Source organism: Pyxicephalus adspersus, chromosome 12, assembly GCF_032062135.1.
Source record: "Pyxicephalus adspersus chromosome 12, UCB_Pads_2.0, whole genome shotgun sequence".
Classification (NCBI taxonomy): domain Eukaryota; kingdom Metazoa; phylum Chordata; class Amphibia; order Anura; family Pyxicephalidae; genus Pyxicephalus; species Pyxicephalus adspersus.
The window spans coordinates 11,188,853-11,195,116 of record NC_092869.1 but is presented as its reverse complement, the minus strand read 5'-3'; the positions used below and the strand labels follow the sequence as shown (position 1 = coordinate 11,195,116).

The following is a 6,264-nucleotide window of genomic DNA, read 5'->3' as shown; positions in this document are numbered from 1 at the left end:
TATATATATATATATATATATATATAAATGTTTTATGTACGGTATATACATTTTTTTTTATACATTGTTATGTTTAGTTCATTATGTACTTCTCTTTTTTTTCCTGACCTTTTTACCTGACTTTTAGCATTCCAACCAAAGGAGGCCAATAGTGGGCAGTGGTAAAAATACTAAATGTATCTGTGCAAGATGAAACCTTTATATTAAAGTGGACTCCATAGTGGCAGACCAAGAGTTAAGTAATAGCTGTACCGGCGATGAATTTAACATCCTCATCTCCTCCTCTCAGTAAACCTTGTGTGTTTTAGCCTGTTTTATCCACACTGACTAGCGTAAGCTCTGATACTCGCCTGTCACGTCTAATCTTAAAAAAAAGAGAAACTGAAAGGAACAAATTAATATGCAAATTTCATCAGCTTTGTAATAAAAAATGTCCTTGGAAAAAAAAATGCAGAATAAAACAAGAAAAAAAGAAGTGGAAGAAAAAAAAAGAGAAGGTACAGGACCCGTGAGGTTTGGGGTTTGAATTATCACGGCCTCTGGATCCGGGATGTTGTTCGGAGAGAAAGAGGCCCGTTAGGAAATCAGGGAGGAGATCTGACTTGGAAATAATTATGATAAAGAAAAAAACTGTGTGCCGGCTGAATAAATGCTTCAGCTCCTCACAAGGTCTCAGCTGCTTGCTATTCACTCAGAATTAACAGGATTCGTTAGGAGGTGGGGAGAGGAGGAGAGCGTGGTGGACACCTTGGATGCTTGGTGGAGGGAAGAATTGCGGAATAGGTCAAGCATTTGAATCTTTTTAACTTATGAAGCGGGTATAAGTTCAGAAAATAACATTCCAGCATTCTATGTCTGACTAGAGGTAACTGGAGACTTGTTGATTACTATGCTAAAGCATACAATTGGTTACACTAAGGGAATTATCTGAAGAACAGGATTGGTCACTTAGGGTCCAGCATTGCTGCTTCAAAATGACAGAATCTTGGATTTCATTCCCACACCGCGCAGGAGATAGCAAACATATTCACATTTGGTTTCTTTGGATGCTCAGTCTTTTCCGTAGACATATACTATTAAGGGGATTCTAGGCCTCTGCAGGAGGAGACAACAAATTAAATCGGGAGGAAAAGAGTGTGACAATTAAATAGAAACATTTAACTTAAGAGAACATGTTTTTTTTTTTTTTATTACCTCCCACAATACCCCACCTCTCAGTGCCCAGGGCAGCTCAAAGCAACCCCAGCAGTCCTTACTGCCAATATTGTCTATGGCAGTTCCTATTCTTTGTCCTGGATTATGTCCTAAGCTTTAAATTGGGGCTATAAATGAATGCGTTTTGCCTAAGTCCAGGCACGGCATCCAGCAGGCAAGGGGATATTAAGGAAAGCGTACTTATTCTTTGAACAGAATACATCAGACTTTGGCCTACAAAAATCCCCAATATCTGCTTGCAGCAAAGAGGTTTCTGTGAACGTTCCTGCAAATCCACGCAAACCCATCCAAATCTGGCAAATAAAGCAACAAGTCAGTCTACTTAAATTCAACAATGGAAATAGTTATGGCATTTGAAATCTGAGAAGTTCTTTGTAGAATGTCAGAAGTGTAATAAAAAATGATGTTTCCTAAATGTGTTTGTGTCTAAATGTATGGTTTCTGTATGAAATGTTAAAAAGGAGAGACTTGAATATCTAGGTATATGTAAAAACATTTATTAATGCATGTGGATAATATAAAAATCATATTTATATTTTACTATACAAAATATAGATGAATTTTAGTCAATTATTTATGGGAACAACTTTCCCTAGAACTCCTGGGTTACACAACAAGCCTTGACAATAATGACCCCCACTATGTGCACCTTTAACATATCTATACAAAATTTAGTTCTCTAGGAAATTTTCATCTCTGGCTTATCCAGGACGGTAAGGCAATTCTTTAGGATTTTCCCATTCATGCACTATTATTTTCCATGCATTGCCCAAGCTACATTAACTTGAATAGGAAAGGCCATCACTAACTTAACAAACTTGGTAGTGTATTTTATTGTAGTGACTGGTGTACGGTCTACATTTTTGTCACAGTGCAGAAGATTTTTGCAGAACACTGCTTTGTTCTCCACAGCAGTTTTCACAAATTCTAAGCACATTTGGGTATGGGAAAACAAGTAAGATCCCCCAAGGGTGAAGTGCCCAGGCCTGACTGCCCAAAGGCCAGGCCTCAACATGGTCACTTGATGACAAATGGTATTATGAAACCTGTAAAAGCTCCAAAATGCAGCTCATACAGGACTAAACCTGCATTGCAAAAAATTGTGTGTTAGAGGGAGTGGAAGGGACAGTGATATAATTGGTCCAGGGGTTGGGCTTGAATGGGCAAAGTGACAGAGCCTTTTTAAACAAGGTGAATATATCCTAACCGTGTCTTTGTGAGAGTGAATAAATCCAGTTCAATTAGTCTTTTCTCTGTGATATATGTGCTTCATGTCCCTGACTAATTATTTAAGCTGCCCTTCTCTGGGCTCTCTCCAGATAAAGGACATGCTTTTTTTTGATCTTATGCCCAAAACTGAAGTTAATTATTATGATGGAGTCATGCTATAAACTCCAATATGTGTTGGGGAAAATTAAGTCTGTCTTAGGTCAACACATCTTTTAATACAAGAACATATCTAGCCAGATATAGAAGTTCCAGAGGGCATTGTATGTTGGTTTTAGGCCCTCAATTCTTAAGGACACTTAGATCTCATACTCATTTGATTTCCCAAACTTGAACATACTTTACGACTTCACAAATATCTTTAAAGTTATCCAGACAGAACATAATTTGCTATGTAACTGCCCACCTGATTATTATGTAATTAATCAGAACCTAGGCTTTTCAAATGTTGGTTGGAGAAAATATTAAAAACATGTTGTCACCTATAGCAGCCAATTACTCTTAAAACTGATTGAAAAACCGTAAATAAAAAATTGATTGCTAAGAGCTCCTGCACTTTGCACACCATCACTGCTCTTAGAACTGCGGTAATTTGTTGGTTTACATTTACCACTCAGTAATGTAAGTTTGGTCTAGATGTAGACTGTGAATAAAGCTGCTGAAACCAATAAACAAAAATTCTGGATGGTATACCAAGCAAAAACCACTGTATGTAGAAGACAGGTGCACAGCACAAAACAGATGCAGGCTTGCACAGTTGTGTTTACAAGCTATTAAACCTACAAAACCCTGACATTTACCATATTGCAGGTGTGGCAAGGGTAAGTTTAATGGCATAAACACGCTGTAAGTAGTCTGTCATATTTCTTGTCAGCAGAGGCCCTTCCTCCGCCAGAGACTCGCTATCTCACGTCTGTATAATTGAATTGCTAGCGAGCCACAAGAGAGAACAGTACGCGGCAGCACTATGAGAAAAGAGGAGCGAGCTACTGGTGAAAAGAGGAGGGAGAGGTGAGGAAGCAAGAGGATGGAAACTGTATGGAAATATATGGAGGTTTGGCACGTAATGTTAAAGAGAAGACATAAGAAATGGGAAATAGGGGCTGGAAAAAAGAGAAAAGGAAATAAAAAAGGAAAAAAAAAGAAAATTTGTAGCTAGGAAGGTCTGCATGCACAAGCTATGGGACACATATTTCAGAATGCTGTCAGTGTACTGACCAGAACTGGGAGATGAAACTCACCTCCACAATTATTCATATACCTATTATATCCAATGATATTTGAATTACAGATGGTGCTAGGTTGGCTGACTCAGTCCTGTAAATGTTTTGATTACTCTAACTCGAATATCCTAATGCAATGGGTTGATCCTGCTAAAGTCCACATAGGAGTTTTATATGTTCCTGAACACCTGCAGGGAAAGTTGGACTGACACCTCTAAATAGCGAAAGCCCAAGTAACTTAAAATCATATATCTCACTGATGGTGGAGAGATATAAGAAGCTCTCATGTGGGTTAACTTGTCACTATTTAATAAAAACTTTGATATTAGTTTTGTAAGACTGGCCCTAAATTAGATGTCCCGGTAAGCCATGTTCACAATATATATAGTATACGAATGAATATAAACTTGACTTAAAAATAAGTCATATTGATCCATTAATATTTTATTCTATGTTTTAAATACACGGTTTTTATGTATAATTTGCACTTACACTTATAATTGCTTTTTAGTAATATTAAGGCTTTGCTTCCTCTTATGTGGAGCTATGCCATATTCACAATTTGCCGATTCTCCTATTTGACTTTGCATTATGCTTTTTTATTCTTCATTTTCAGTACAACTTGCCTGATAGATGTAGTCTCCTAAGTGAATTTCCACAATGCTACTGCTAGATAGCGATCATGTGATCTTAGCCTGGGCATTAGGCCACATGAGAAAACTCACAGGCATAGTGTTGTTACTGCTAATAAAAGAGAAATGCTTTTTCCATAACTCTATATTGGGATTCAGTAATGTTAATATGTGCCCTATTGATTTATTGATAGACTATCACATTGAATATTCTAATTTTACTACAGCAACAATTGTTATGAGCAGTAATGTTAAAATTTGTATTCATTTCAATAAGATATGTTGACAACAGTGCCATACATTGAAAATTGGTCCCTGAACAAGTAAAGCTCATGTAGCAAGCTTTGGGTGTATTTATGACTGAAATAAGGATACCTTGACTTGAAAAGAAACTAAACAAACAAAGACCCAGAGTCCCTTCTCAATTCCAAAATACTGTCCCCTTTGTGTTCACATACACGGTGAAACAAGAGAAAAAAAAGGTCGGATTCCAGCATTTCCCATGAGAGTGATCCAGAGAGAATAAGCACTAGGCAAAAACCTTGCAATGAAAAAAAAAAGGGAAAAAAAAAGCAGAAAACCACAAACGTGGAACTTCAATTAATTTAAAGCTTCAATCAGCAAAGGATAAATCCGTCACAGATCTAATTACTAAGGCTCTCGGAAGGCCGGGGACAAGACGCCAATCTCGTGGCTGTTTGAACAGCGTGATGAACTGGGGAACGATGGATATCAAGTCATTTTGTTTAATTTATAAATGGATTTTCCCCTAATGCTTGAATTATCGTCAGAGCACAATGGAGGAGTAGGGGAGCACAGAGCCATAGTGTCGGCCCCCCTTCCTCCACCATTTTCTGGAATTGAAGCAATGAGCTTAAAGCCTGTTTGGAGTATTTTTATAGATGATGTTGAAGGCTTATCTTATAAAGGTCTGTTGACCAAGAAAGAAAGCACAAAAATAAAATGTAGAGTTCTATTCAAATGCCTTGATTTTTCTGCTTGGCTGGTTCTTATCAGATCAGTTGTCATCGGAATCCTTCATTCAAATTTCCCACAGTGTTTTACTTTCCTTAACCTACATTAAAGTGTTCTGAAACATAAACTTATCCCTGTCTCCACATATTTTGAATCTATCTGTGACCTATCTACTTCTATTCAATCGCTGTACAATTGTTCATATCCCGTAATGATCAAATTGTAATCCATCCTTATCCAGTTTTAAAAAACATGCAAGAAAACCACATTTTTTAATTAACACTTTATATTAAGAAATTAACTAAAAAACACATCCGGGCTCGAAAACTTACAAGTTCCTAGTCCTTTGGTGGGTCCATTTGTTTTTATTTTTTAGTGATGCACATTTTCAGAAAATGCAGAAAACTCTTGTTACTCCTGTTATTTGATCCCCTAAAATTGAAATACCGCTGTCCGATACTAAAGCAGTCTCCCACTGTATAATACTGCAGATTATTGTGGTTTTACCACCATCCCCCATGCATCCAATCTACATCATTGACCAGCACTTATTCGTATGAGACACCCTGAATGTCAAAAGTCTTCCTAAATCCTTTTTATGTAATTGTGTTTCTCTTTATTTTCTACCACATTCTTGTGTACCTAAATAACTCTACATAGATGGCTATGGATTATACATGACCATAACCAGCTAAAAGATGTTTGGCATTTATCCAATTAATTGGGAAAATAGTACTGTATTAACAAATAAACGGTTAGCTACACCTAGTGCATAAGTATTTCGGAGCTAAAAAAAAAGTTATAAATATTTGTCAAATTTTTCCTTAGCAACTTTTTTACCACTATGCTAAAATGATTTAATACAAATATTGACCTACATCGTTGTAATATTTTGAGGATATTCAGTAAAATTCAGGGTGGTGTGTTCACTGATTCACTCTCCTCCTTCTGAGCAGACTGTAGCCTCATTTACAGAAATTAGAGATATGTAG

At 36.8% G+C, this 6,264-nt stretch overlaps 1 protein-coding gene across 4 annotated transcripts in view; it reads right to left on the bottom strand.

The window, feature by feature from the left end:
* Positions 1–6,264, bottom strand: part of NPAS3 (neuronal PAS domain protein 3) — a 298,073-nt gene that overhangs the window by 41,187 nt on the left and 250,622 nt on the right. The gene's annotated exons all lie outside the window — the stretch shown is intronic.